Source organism: Pan paniscus, chromosome 14 (assembly GCF_029289425.2).
Source record: "Pan paniscus chromosome 14, NHGRI_mPanPan1-v2.0_pri, whole genome shotgun sequence".
Classification (NCBI taxonomy): domain Eukaryota; kingdom Metazoa; phylum Chordata; class Mammalia; order Primates; family Hominidae; genus Pan; species Pan paniscus.
In genome coordinates this window covers 115,824,036-115,837,244 of record NC_073263.2, presented here as the reverse complement: position 1 = coordinate 115,837,244, position 13,209 = coordinate 115,824,036, and the positions used below count along the sequence as shown (strand labels likewise).

General features: G+C 42.8%; 1 long non-coding RNA gene across 8 annotated transcripts in view; it reads left to right on the top strand.

Moving 5' to 3' along the window:
- The window catches only part of LOC117975684 (uncharacterized), a 42,419-nt gene that overhangs the window by 16,265 nt on the left and 12,945 nt on the right, over positions 1 to 13,209 (top strand). For 3 of the 8 annotated variants that reach the window (XR_008620727.2, XR_010109719.1, XR_010109712.1), the window contains exon 6: positions 553 to 875. The exons of 1 other annotated variant lie outside the window; for it this stretch is intronic. This is a non-coding gene — a long non-coding RNA (uncharacterized LOC117975684). Of the gene's footprint in view, positions 1 to 552; positions 876 to 5,207; positions 6,954 to 9,844; positions 10,759 to 10,778; positions 13,151 to 13,209 lie in introns of those variants that run through there. 4 more of the 8 variants (XR_010109713.1, XR_010109720.1, XR_010109721.1 and 1 more) reach the window with 4 other exon arrangements.

Sequence of the window (13,209 nt, the reverse complement as noted above, 5' to 3'; positions counted from 1 at the left end):
TAATATGTTTAATCTTCATCTTCTGAAAAGTCACCAGTTGCACAGTGAAGACCATAAAGGGCTTCTGTTTCTGTGGTTTGTGGCTTCAACAGTCAGTGGTTTTGCAGCAGTAGCACTGCATGTGCGTTTTAGGCTGATGATGCTCAACAGTGGACAATTCTCTTCACCTGCCTGAACCCCAATGCCCACCCTTTCATACGGTGCGGGGTCACAGCTGAGCTCTCCGAGACACCTCACAGGATCTCAGTTTCTGAACTGTCGGGTGTCTTCTAGGTGAAGGCTTCATCTCATAGCCTTTGTGGCTTCCTCCAGGTAACACTTGGTTTTTTGACCTAACCCCGGTATTTGTGTGACATATGTGTGAATGTGCTCCCTGTGGCAGCACTGAGGAAAGACTCAGTCATCACAGATGCCGAAAGGCAAACGCATCTCCAGTCTTGCATTATTTTTACCCATCAGCCCATTTGAAAAAGAAAAAAAAAAGCCTCGTGTTATAATTAAATCCCCTCTAGAGGTAATGGGTATTTTTTAAATCTTTCATTTTTTTTATAGTCACATTTGCGCCCAGTGCCTGCCAGGATCCACTAGAGGGCAGAGACACCCGTGTGTATTTGTGTGGCACTTGCTGAGTGGTAATAAAAACAGACACCCTGCCCTCCAGGAGCCAACCTCCAGTGCCGGGGCCAGCGGCAGCAAGTAAGAAAACCTCGGTTTCCACATCTGCATCAGCTACACAGTGCTCGCACACAGGAGGCATCAGTCAGTTTTCTCAGTTACAGAGACAGAAACAAAACGTGTCCTCACTACTTTTTGAATTTACCATGTTATCCAATGTTTTAACTTAATTGAATGAATAAACTCCTTATGTATCTGGACACATGCATGGAAAATTCACAAACATTTCAAAACAAAATAGAGTGGTTTGCTAAAAGAAAATTTCTTTGATACGTGAATTTCACTTTTTTCTATCTTTTAGTGATTTTAATGTAATGAAATTGAGAAGTCTGTGCCTCTAAAAGACTTTTTAAAGAGCATGGTACTTCTCCATTTTGAAAAAAAATTGGCAAAATATCTTCTACTGTAGATAGAAGTTAATTGGCTGAGGGTAATAAACAGAAGATTAAAAAACGAGCTTTATCCCCTGCTCTTCTGTCAAGGGCTACAGTGAATTACACACCCTGGCATGGGTTTGCACGCCACGTGCTGGAAGCCAGCAGTCATGCAGGCCATGCTCTCCCACACTTAGAAAAAAAGCCCATGAGAAAGAGTTCCATCAAGTTCACACACAATGACCTCCAGCAAGACGTGGAAAATGCTCAGTTCCACAAAATACCTGTGTCCAAATACTTTGAGCGCACCGCTCTGGCATCAGGTTCCTGTGAGGACAGACCCTGAGATGCATTTCTGGATGGAGGCTGCTGCCAGAGGAGACAATGTGACTGCAGATGGCTCACGCTGCTCCAACGCTGCAGGGGCCAGTGACTTGGGGCTCCCACCCGCTGTCCTGTGGGGGAACTGCGGAGATTCACCCCAGCTGGGTGGACTCTGCTGTGTCCCCTGTCAAGAAGCCCCTCAGCTTACCTTGGTTTTTCCTTTTTAAAACTCTCTGGTGTTTTTCTCTCCAGTGGGGGCTGCATCTCACCTTAGAAGAAAAGATTTTCCAACTAGGGGCTGTCTCGGTAGCTGGTCCAGAGGAAGGTCTCTCTCTGGAGTGAAGTCCAGCCAACTAACTCCAGCCAGAACTCTCACTGAGTGGGGCTGGATCTGCCCTGTTCTCCTCCCATCCTCGTGTGGACTGTGGAAACCCATCCACACCCTATGCAAAGTCCAGCATCTTGGACTGTAAAATGGCAAAAGCCGAATTTAAAATAGATGATTATATTGACTCTATGAGGAAAAGAAAGTTCTGAGGTAGACAATTGGTAAGCAAGCAATTATGTGTAACTTGTTAGAACACTAGGGTGTAGTTTATTTGTCTCACTGATTATTTTCTGTTTAACAGGCTGGCTAAGAGCCAGAGGGAGAGAAGGCTGGCTGGGAATTGAGAGGCATGAGGTCACCTCAGTCCCAACATTTGCATGTAAACAATGATGCGAGGTGGGCTGATGGCAGGCGTCCCTGGAAATTCTCACAATCTCAGCTCTTAACTTCTGTAAAATATTATGTCATTTATGATCTCTTTAACAAATAACTTTTCTAGTTAAAAAAAGTGTATAATCTCTTTGGAGGATCTTTGGTAAATATAAAATGAGTTATCAAAGAAAAAAATTATTCATAATTTTATCACTCAAATTTTGATAATTATATTCCTGCATTTTTAACTAAACATAGAAATTTTAGATTATACTGTACATAAAATATTGTATCTGTTTTTCATCCAATATTAGATTATAAACGTTTTACATGGCATAAACTATATATGTAAATCAGCTATTTCCACACCTGCTTGATTTAACCCTCCTTATACTATTAGCCATTTAAATGATTTCTACTTTATCCTATGAATAACACTTCCACCAGTTATTATTCTTGTATATAGCTCATTCAATCACTCATAATCTCGTTGAGCATTTATTTATAATTTAGTTGCCTATTACCTGAGTGGACTGTGGTTATATGTTTATATGCTTATTCCAAATATATTGCTAAGATTAGCATTAGAGACAGGAAAATATTCACAGGTTTTGAAACTAGAAGGACCCAAACAAATCCATGAACCAGCTCTGCATACTCTCACCGAGCCTTAGTTTTCTTACACAGAAAGTGAAGACAATGCTATTTGCCTTGTGGCATCTCTGTGAAGTTAAAGAAGACACCGATTGTACACGCAGCAGTACACGGACAGCGGGAAGCTGGGCCCTGACCAGCTCTAGGGACAATCACCATTGAATGCCCCACAATCCTACTCTCAGGGTGTTCGTATGCCATATGCCATGTCAGTATCACTTACTCAGTGAACACATATTTGTTGATTATAACTTACTCCCGTACTCTTTTCTTTGTTTTACATGTTCAAATATCTGTAAAAAAAAAAAAAAAAAAGGTACAATTATGAAATTAAAAGTTAACTAAAGGGGGATGTTTTCACTATCTCTGAAATTTAACCCACTAAATCCAGATTAGAAAGCAAGGAAATGTCTTACGGCCCAACACTTGCCATCCATATTTTTTCAAAGTTAGTGGGCAGGGCAGGGTAGTGGAAGTGAAGGAATCAGAGCTCTGATGGGTGCACATTGTCTTCCCTACAAATCCATTGCTTGTCTGGCCTTCCTTCCTTATTGGGGCTGCTCTATCCTTTTCGGCACATTTGAACTGCTCCCCTGTGAGCTATTCTCATTTGCTTCACTTCTAAATCTGAATTCCATGGGACCCGCATTTAAGGAGAGGGGAACCACTTTGGGACTGGAGGAAGTTCACCTTATGAGTTATACCTGCCTCCTTCCTCTACAGTGAACGGTCTCTGGTGTCCCTGGGTGTTCAGTTTCTTTACACTCATGTGTTACTGACTGTTAAGGTGGCAAATGGCCCATGACCTTTATGGTATTAAAGAGAAAAAAATAAAAAGCTGTGTTCCTTTTTTTTTTTTTTTAACTTTTATTTTAGGTTGGGGGGTATATGGGAGGGTTTGTTATACAGGTAAACACATGTCACAGGGATTTGTTGTACATGTTATTTCGTCATCCAGGTATTAAGCCCAGTGCCCGATAGCTATGTCTTCTGCTCCTCTCCCTCCTCCCACCCTCCCCCCTCAAGTAGACCCCAGTGTCTTTTGTTTCCTTCTTTGTGTTCACAAGTTCTTCTTATTTAGCTCCCATTTATAAGTGAGAACATGCGGTATTTGGTTTTCTGTTCCTGCATTAGTTTGCTAAGGATAATATCCTTCAGCTTCATTCATACTAATGCAAAAGACATAATCTTGTTCTTTTTATGGCTGCATAGTATTCCATGGTGTATATGTAGCACATTTTCTTTATCCAGTCCATGATTGATGGGCATTTGGGTTGATTCTATGTCTTTGCTATTGTGAATAGTGCTGCAATGAACATTTGCATGCATGTATCTTCATGGTAGAATTATTTATATTTGTCTGGGTATATATCCAGTAATGGGATTGCTAGGTCGAATAGTAGTTCTGCTTTTAGCTCTTTGAGGAATCACCATACTGCTTTCCACCATGGTTGAATTAACTTACACTCCCACCAACATTGTATAAGTGTTCACTTTTCCCTGTAACCTTGCCAGCATCTGTTGGCTTTTTACTTTTTAGTAATAGCCATTCTGACTGGTGTGAGATGGTGCCTCACTGTGGTTTTGATGAGCATTTCTCTAGTGAGCAGTGATCTAGAGCTTTTTTCTATATGCTTGTTTACCACATTTATCTTTTTTTTTTTTTTTTGAGCCAGAGTCTTGCTCTGTCACCCAGGCTAGAGTGCAGTGGCGCGACCTCAGCTAACTGCAAGCTCTGCCTCCTGGGTTCATGCTATTCTCCTGCCTCAGCCTCCCAAGTAGCTGGGACTACAGGCGCCCACCACCACACCCGGCTAATTTTTTGTATTTTTAGTAGAGACGGGGTTTCACCATGTTAGCCAGGTTGGTCTCAATCTCCTGATGTCGTGATCCACCCGCCTCAGCCTCCCAAAGTGCAGGAATTACAGGCGTGAGCCACCACACCCGGCCCACATGTTTGTCTTCTTTGGAGAAGTGTCTCTTCATGTCCTTGGCGCACTTTCTAATGGGGTTGTCTTTCTCTTGTAAATTTCTTTAAGTTCCTTATAGACGCTGGATATTAGACCTTTGTCAGATGCATAGTTTGTAAATACTTTCTCCCAATCTGTAAGTTGCCTGTTTACTTTGTTGATAGTTTCTTTTGCTGTGTAGAAGCTCTTTAGTTTAATTAGATCCCACTCGTCAATTTTTGCTTTTGTTGATATTGCTTTTGGTGTCTTTGTCATGAAATCTTTGCCTGTTCTTATGTCCAGGATGGTATTGCCTAGGTTGTCTTCCAGGGTTTTTATATTTTTGGGTTTTACACTTAAGTCTTTAATCCATCCTGAGTTCATTTTTGTGTATGGTGTAAGAAAGGGGCCCAGCTCCCAGCACCATTTATTGAACGGAGTCTTTTCCCCATTGCTTGTCAGAAAAGCTGTTTCTAAGGCTTTGCCCAACATACCTTTAACTTTTGGCCACATCTTTCCCCCGGTCAATAGGCTCCAGGAAATGGGACAGGATTCTTGGAAATAAAGAGCTGACCCTGAGACAACGCAGGTGAACACAGACTAGCTGCTGCATAATAAGTAAACAAAATGTGTGTCTTTCATTCAATATTAAACAATGATAGACTGAGTATGTAAGAATGTTACCATCACAGGTATGGAAGTGCCTAACTATGACTTAAATTGTAGAGCCTCAGATTTTAGATCTGGAAGAGCCATGGGTTTTAATCCATGCTGGGAGAGGCTCAAGGTTACTCTGGAGAAACACGTAGTTTTGGGGGGCTGGAGACTGAGGGGAGGCTGGAGACTGAGGGGTGGGCTCCCATTCCCCAGCTCCTTCAATGAATCTATTTTATACGTCAGTTATTGGAAAATGATTCAAACAACTCAACCCAATTCCCTATTATCTGGTCAAAGCCCTCAGCCCTCAGACTTCTTGCCACTGTAGCTGTGGGCTCCCCCTCTCCACCTGCTTTCCTGCTCAGGTTGGGGCAGCCAAAGACTTTCTCTTCCTGGGGAGAGAGTTTAGGGAGGGACCGTTTTTTGATTATTTGAGGGTGTGGTTCAGTTGTAAACAGTATAAGTTTTAGAATTTGTGTTATTGTGATGGCAATGACCAACTGCAAAATATTTCCCATTTGCCTTGTAATAAGAGCACGTATTTTATGCAATTGAAGTTTTTGGATCCTACTTATTTACTTTACTTTATTAAGAATAGTGACATTTGAGCAGAGTTCTGATTTTGCATCAGAGTCAAAAGTGAAAATGAAAGGAACTGACCCATGAAGGAACAGATGTGAGCTATTTACTTCATTCCTGCCCGTCCTGGTTGATGTTGAGCTCTTGCCCTGCATCCCACTTTCAAATGTGGTGGAGGCCTCACCTAGGAAAGGCCCTCTCCACGCTGGCTTGCTCTGCTCACCCAACTGTACTTACTTCTCTGAATCCCCTATGAACACTGTTTTCTAGGTTGAGTGTGTTTTCTGTAATAAAAAGGTATTGTTGCACCACTTACTGAAGACTTTTTGGATGCCATGCTAAGCATTTCATAGTCACGACCTCATTGTACAAACTACCCTTTATAACACTCCTATGAATTTATATTTCATAGTCACGAGCTCATTGTACAAACTACCCTTTATAACACTCCTATGAATTTATATTCCCATATGAATTGGCCTGAGGAAGTGGCGTGCTGGAGAGATTAAGTAATTGAATGACAGCATACAGTTAATTACTGAGGGGATTTGGGTTTGGACCTGGATCTGTGATTCAAACACTCATGTCTATAACCACAAGTGCTACCACATCATTTGCATCAGGATTTAGAATCCCTGCTGGCAGGCCTGGGAAGATGCATTGTAACCAGATAAGAGATAATTACCACATTTACTGAGTTGTGAGAACCACTGTACTGCCTCTGAGAGAATGCCAGGCGCCCCTGTGTTTGTCTCAGTGTCTCCAGCTTGAATTGCTTCACCCCTGGCTCTCGGCAATGCTGCTCCTCTCTCCTGCATGGATCACCTGCTCCTGGAATTCATTCTCCCATTTCTTAGGTTGCCACTTTACTGTAGCTTCCTAATCAAAGGTAAAGCTTTGATGCTGTGCATGTCCCAAAATGCCTGAGCACTATTCTCACACTGGGTTGGCGGTTTAGTAGGGTTTAAAATATATGTATTTCTCTCAGAATGTGAAGGCCAAATTTCATTTTCTTATTATATCTAAAATTTCAATGAAAAACTTCAGTGCCATTTTGGTTCTTGATTCTTTGCAGGTGATCTTTTCCTTTCACTTCTCTGGAAGCTTTTCAGATCTTTTTCTCTGATGTTATCAAATTTCACAATAATGTGCTTTAGTGTAGAAGAACTTTGAAATTCATTTTGAAGGGAACTCAATAGATCTTTTAAATCTGAAAATTCTTAAACTTTATTTCTGGAAAATGTTCTTGATTTTTAAGTTGAGGTATAATTCACATACTACATTTTATTCATTTGAAGTGTACAATTTAGCACTTTCTGGAAGTATCACAAACTTCACCACTATTTAATTCTAACATATTTTCAGCACCCAAGAAAGAAATACTGTATTTTCCATTTTTTCCTCCTCCAACCTCTGGCAACCATTCCTTTTTGAGGCTGAGTAATAGTCCATTGTATGAATATACTTCATATTATTTATCCGCTCATCAGTTGGTGGACATTTCGGTTGTTTCTACCTTTTGGCTATTATGGATAATGCTGCTATGGACATCTGTGTCCCAGTTTTTGTGTGGACATGTTTTTAATTCTCTTCAGTATGAAGACTTCAGTAGAATTGATGGGTCAAAGAGTAATTCTATGTCTTACTTTTTGAGGAACTGCCAGACTGTTTTCCAAAGCAGCTGTACCATTTAAATCCCATTGATTTCTTTTCTGACATTTTTATTCCTTCAGTCTGCTTTTATTTTTTTCTTTTTGTGAAATTCTATTTTAAACTCTGAAGATGAATCAGGAAAATCAACACAGCTTCTTCAAGAAATAAATTACAAGAAAATGATATATAGGAGATATAGGGGAAATGTATAAATCATATAGACGAAAAAACACATCAGCTAATCACAATGTATGAATTTTATTTGGGAATATAGACAGAACAGAATTGGCCATGTGTTTCTGGTTGTTCTGAAGGGTTATAGACATATAGGGGTTTGTTAAATTCATTGTTTATTTACACAAATGTTTAAAATTATCCATATAAGGGTTTTAAAAATTCCATTGGATGCCTTATGTTTTAAAATGTACTCAGAATTTTTTTTTTTTTTTTTTTTTTTTTTTTGAGACGGAGTCTTGCTGTGCCACCCAGGCTGGAGTGCAGTGGCACAATCTCGGCTCTCTGCAAGCTCCGCCTCCTGGGTTCACGCCATTCTCCTGCCTCTACAGGCGCCCGCCACCACGCCCGGCTAATTTTTTGTATTTTTTAGTAGAGACGGGGTTTCACCGTGTTAGCCAGGATGGTCTCGATCTCCCAACCTCGTGATCCGCCCACCTCGGCCTCCCAAAGTGCTGGGATTACAGGTGTGAGCCACCACGCCCGGCCAAGCACAGTGCTTTAAAGACATATGTGATGCTACATGGAGATAATGCAATGAGTATAAGACCTGCAGGAGCACATTTACCTCACCCACCAGAAGGTACAAATCAGAGGCTACTCACCCTGCAGGTTTGGGCAACCCCAAGTCAGAACAGATCTAGGCCTCTGTCTTCATCACTTTTCTTAGATTATCACTAACTGATAATGGGCCTCATGTTATTATTTTTCAGAGGAAAGAGTGCAAAGGTTTACTCATGAGTAAATTTCAGTCAGGCATTCTCCTGTGAAATCATTTTCCAAGTAAAGAATGTGCACCCCATATGTAAGTGAAAAGATTTTGAAGCTAGATTAGACAACAACATTCAGGAACCTGTGTTGTCTGTAGGGAGCTTCCTGAATTTAGAGTTAGGCCTGAAGACCTGCCGGTGAGACCTTGTAGACTATGTTGGTGGGGCCCACGACACAGACCATGGGGAGATATGCCATCCCTTCTGCAGACCCCTGGGAGCAGCCTCTGCAGTTAGAAGGTTCCAGATGCAGGCTCTGGGGCCTCAGGCTCAAAAGGAGCCGTGGGCTGCTTCCTGTTGCCTTGCCTTTTGCTGGGTCTGGTGCCAGGAAAGGTGAGACTGAAAGGAAGATGCCATCTCAAGAACAACAGCTGGGCCGGGCGCGGTGGCTCACGCCTGTAATCCCAGCACTTTGGGAGGCCGAGGCAGGCAGATCACGAGATCAAGAAATTGAGACCATCCTGGCTAACATGGTGAAACCCCGTCTCTATTAAAAAAATACAAAAAAATTACCTGGGTGTGGTGGCGGGCGCCTGTAGTCCCAGCTACTGGGGAAACTGAGGCAGGAGAAAGGCGTGAACCTGGGAGGCGGAGCTTGCAGTGAGCTGAGATCGTGCCACTGTACTCCAGCCTGGGCGACAGAGCAAGACTTCATCTCAAAAAAAAAAAAAAGAATGACAGCCGTAGGGATCAAAGGTTGGCACCTGCAAACACAGTGGCACCCTGTGCTCTAAGAATGGCTGCGTTCTTCTGGGTGACCAGCCATCCCAAGTTGCTGGGACAGTCATGGGCAAACCAGAGCAGGTGGTTGCTCTGTTATTTACAACCATCTACCAACAGAAATTTAACCAAATCAGAATGCCCATCAGGTCCATTATACCCAGTACTATACTTGTATTTGTGAATATCAGTGCCTCAGCCCCACGCAAGTCAAATGGAGACCTTATTGCCTGTATCCAACTCAGTAAAGTAGCAAATATAGAAAAAGTGCTGAGTGTCCTTGAAATCCCACTCCCACACAGACCCTGTTTGTATACAGTCGGTTATCTCCATGAAAGTGGGAGGCACTAACCCCACAGTCTTGGCTGGAGAACAGATTAAGGAATAATGAATAATAGGGTCACTTGAACTCCTTGATGTCTTCAGGCCACTCATTACCTGGTTTTCAACCTTCACACCTCCTCCTCAGGGAAGTCATAGTCCTCTGGATGACCACTGCCAATTGTGTTTATTGTTGCTTAATTATTTTACCTGCTTTTATTTATTTTTTGACAGAGTCTTGCTCTGTCACCCAGGCTGGAATGCCGTGGCACAATCTCGGCTCACTGCAACCTCCACCTCCTGGGTTCAAGTGATTCTTCTGTCTCAGCCTCCTGAGTAGCTGGGACTACAGGTACCTGCCACCACACCCGGCTAGTTTTTGTATTTTCAGTACAGACGGGGTTTTGCCATATTGGCCAGGCTGGTCTTGAACTCCAGACCTTGTGATCCACCCGCCTCAGCCTCCCAAAGTGCTGGGATTCCAGGCTTGAGCCACCGCGCCCGGCGACCTGCCTCTTATTACTTGTATCTAGTCTAGGCTTGTCACAGGCCTGTTCAAAGTGGGTGATTTGCAACAGCCTGAGCGTGGCTTTCCTGATTAAAGAGAAATAATTTTCTAATGCTAATAGAGCATGCAAAAAGCTGGAGTTACAGAAAACCCCTGGCACTGGGACCAGGAGTGCTAAAAGCATGGGAAGAGAACGTTGGGTGGAGAGATAGAGCTTATTTTCACTAATGTGGTGATTTCACTTAGGGGTGTGGTGGCTTTTACAGCCTTTCACAGAGTAATGAAGAGCCATCTCATTTCTGGGTGTTTATCCACAGAAAAATGAAATCAGGACCCCAAAGAAATAGCTGCATTCCCATGTTTATTGCAGCATTACTCACAATAACCAAGATATGGAATCTACCCGTGTCCATCAATGAATGAACTGATAAAGACAATGTAGTATGTGTGTGTGTATATATATGAAGGTAACATATATACAGATAAAGTAGGTGGTTAGGAGTATGCATTCTGGATTGGTAGTTTAATTGCCTGGCCCTGGAAAAGGCAATCTTTTCCCAGTAAACCCCAGATGCTAGAGCATGAAGAAAACAGAAAATAAGAAAGTATAATTAATGCATTCTGTGTGCACTGATGGAGTCTTCCTTTGCTTCCCCAAAGGAAGAGTGCACAGGAGCCTGGCACTCCTGGACCTGAGGAAACCCTGAAACTGTTGGTATTTGCAGATCCTCTCCAAAAAGAGTTCACCAATCTCCTAAGACTGCAAACCTGACCCCAGCATGCTGGGAGCCAAGAGGGTCTGCGGATCTCCCTGCTTAGCAAATTGTGTGTATATATATACACACACACAATGAAATACTATTCAGCCTGAAAAGAAGAAAATCCTGCCACTTATGGCAACAGGGATGAATTTGAAGGACATTATGTTAAGTAAAATAAACCAGACACAGAAAGACAAATACTGCATAATCTCACTTGTATGTGGAATCTAGAAAAGTCAGACTCATAAAAACAGAGTGTAGAATGCTGGTTACCATTCTATACCATATATATATCCTATTGGTTCTGACTCTCCGGAGAACCCTAAAACATATGGCAACTTGAAAATATAAACTGATTCACAAATTATTTAAACAAACTAGTGAGTGGTATACATTGAATCGGTAGGGGGCTAATAAGGTTAGAATAATTACCACCATGGATTGAGTGCCTCCTTTGTGCTCAGTGCTTTTAAATACGTCTCCATCCTCCACTTTGGGAGGCCAAGGTGGGTGGATCACCTGAGGTCAGGAGTTCAAGACCAGCCTGGCCAAAATAGTAAAACCCTGTCTCTACTAAAAATACAAAAATTAGCTGGGTGTGGTGGCAGGCGCCTGTAATCTCAGCTACTTGGGAGGCTGAGACAGGAGAATCGCTTGAACCCGGGAGGCAGAGTTTGTGGTGAGCTGAGATCACGCCACTGCACTCCAGCCTGGGAGACAAGAGCAAAACTCAGTCTCAACAACAGAAAAAAAGAAAGAGTGGAAGCCAGTAAGGTAAACCAACAACACAGGGGTTTAGCCAAATAGAGTTAAGTCCTTAAAAGCCAAAACTACACATGCATCACTACCACTTACCCGGGCAATTAACCCTTATCCTATGGCACTATTATAAAAAACCCCAAATCAGATGGCAAGTCATGTGACTTAGTTGGCGCCACCTGGAGCAAAGGTCTAGGATGAACTGCCAGGTTTGCACCAGACAGGGGGAAGTCTTAGAGAAGAATCTGTGTAACAGGGTTGGTCTGAGACTGCAGGAGCCAGGAGACTTTCTAGGTAATGCAGACCCTTTTTGTTTCTCAAAAACAACTTCAGTCAGTCAGTATCGACAAGAAAAGGACAACCAGTATATCCAAGATATCTTACCTGTCCTACTTGTTGGCATCACTGCCTAGAAGGGAACTCCTGATCTGGAAGCTCGTTCTCAAGGTGCCATGTAAATTGATAGCAGCAGCTACTCAGTGCTGTGTTCACCAAAGTTAACAGATCTGAGGCTTCTAAGACCTTACTTGGTATTATCTAAATGTATTACTCTGTTCTTACACTGCTGCAAAGACCTGAGACCGGGTAATTCATAAACAAAAGAGGTTTAATTAGCTAATGGTTCCACACGCCACAGAGGAAACACAGCTGGGGCAGGAGGCAGGGAGGCTCTGGAAACTTACAATCACGGCAGAAGGCGAAGGGGAAGCTGGCACATCCAACATGGCTGGAGCAGGAGGAACAGAGCGAAGGGGAAGGGCTAAACACTTTTAAATAACTCACACACTATCACGAGAACAGCAAGGGGAAGTCCACCCCCATGATCCAATCACTTCTCACCAGGCCGGCCCCTCCTCCAACACTGGGGATTACAACTCAATATGACATTTGGGTGGGAGTCAGGTGTGGTGGCCCACAGCTGTAATCCCAGCACTCCCTCAAGTGAGGCAGGTGGATCACTTGAGCCCAAGAGTTCAAGACCAGCCTGGCCAACATGGCAAAACCCCATCTCTATTAAACTACAAAAATTAGCTAGATGTGGTGGCACACACATGTAGTCCCAGCTACTCAGGAGGCTGAGGCACGAGACTCCCTTGAACCTGAAAGGCAGAGACTGCAGTGAGCCAAGATCACACCACGGCACAGCAACCTGGGTGACACAGCAAGGATCGGTCTCAAAATAAAAAACAAAAATAAAAAGAGAGAGATTTGAGTGTGGACACAGAGCCAAACCATATTACTAAATATTGTTAAGCTATCCCAACAGGCATATTAATAGGGAAGCCAGCGGGTGGGGAACTAGGACAAAACTGTTCCTTGTTAAAAAAAATGTCTGGGAATAGCTAAATTAAACCCAGTACAGCATCTCAATCCTGGCTACACATCAGAATGCTTTGAGATTAAATGCCTCACACTGTTTAGAGGCAGGCAGGATAGGCAACCACTGGAATTAAAAAACCTTTCATATGAAAGGATGAGGTTTTTGACACAGAGTCCTCCCTATACACGCATTCCCCTAACTTACTTGACCACAGAACTTGGAGAAAACACAGCTAAGAAAATGCTGCTCC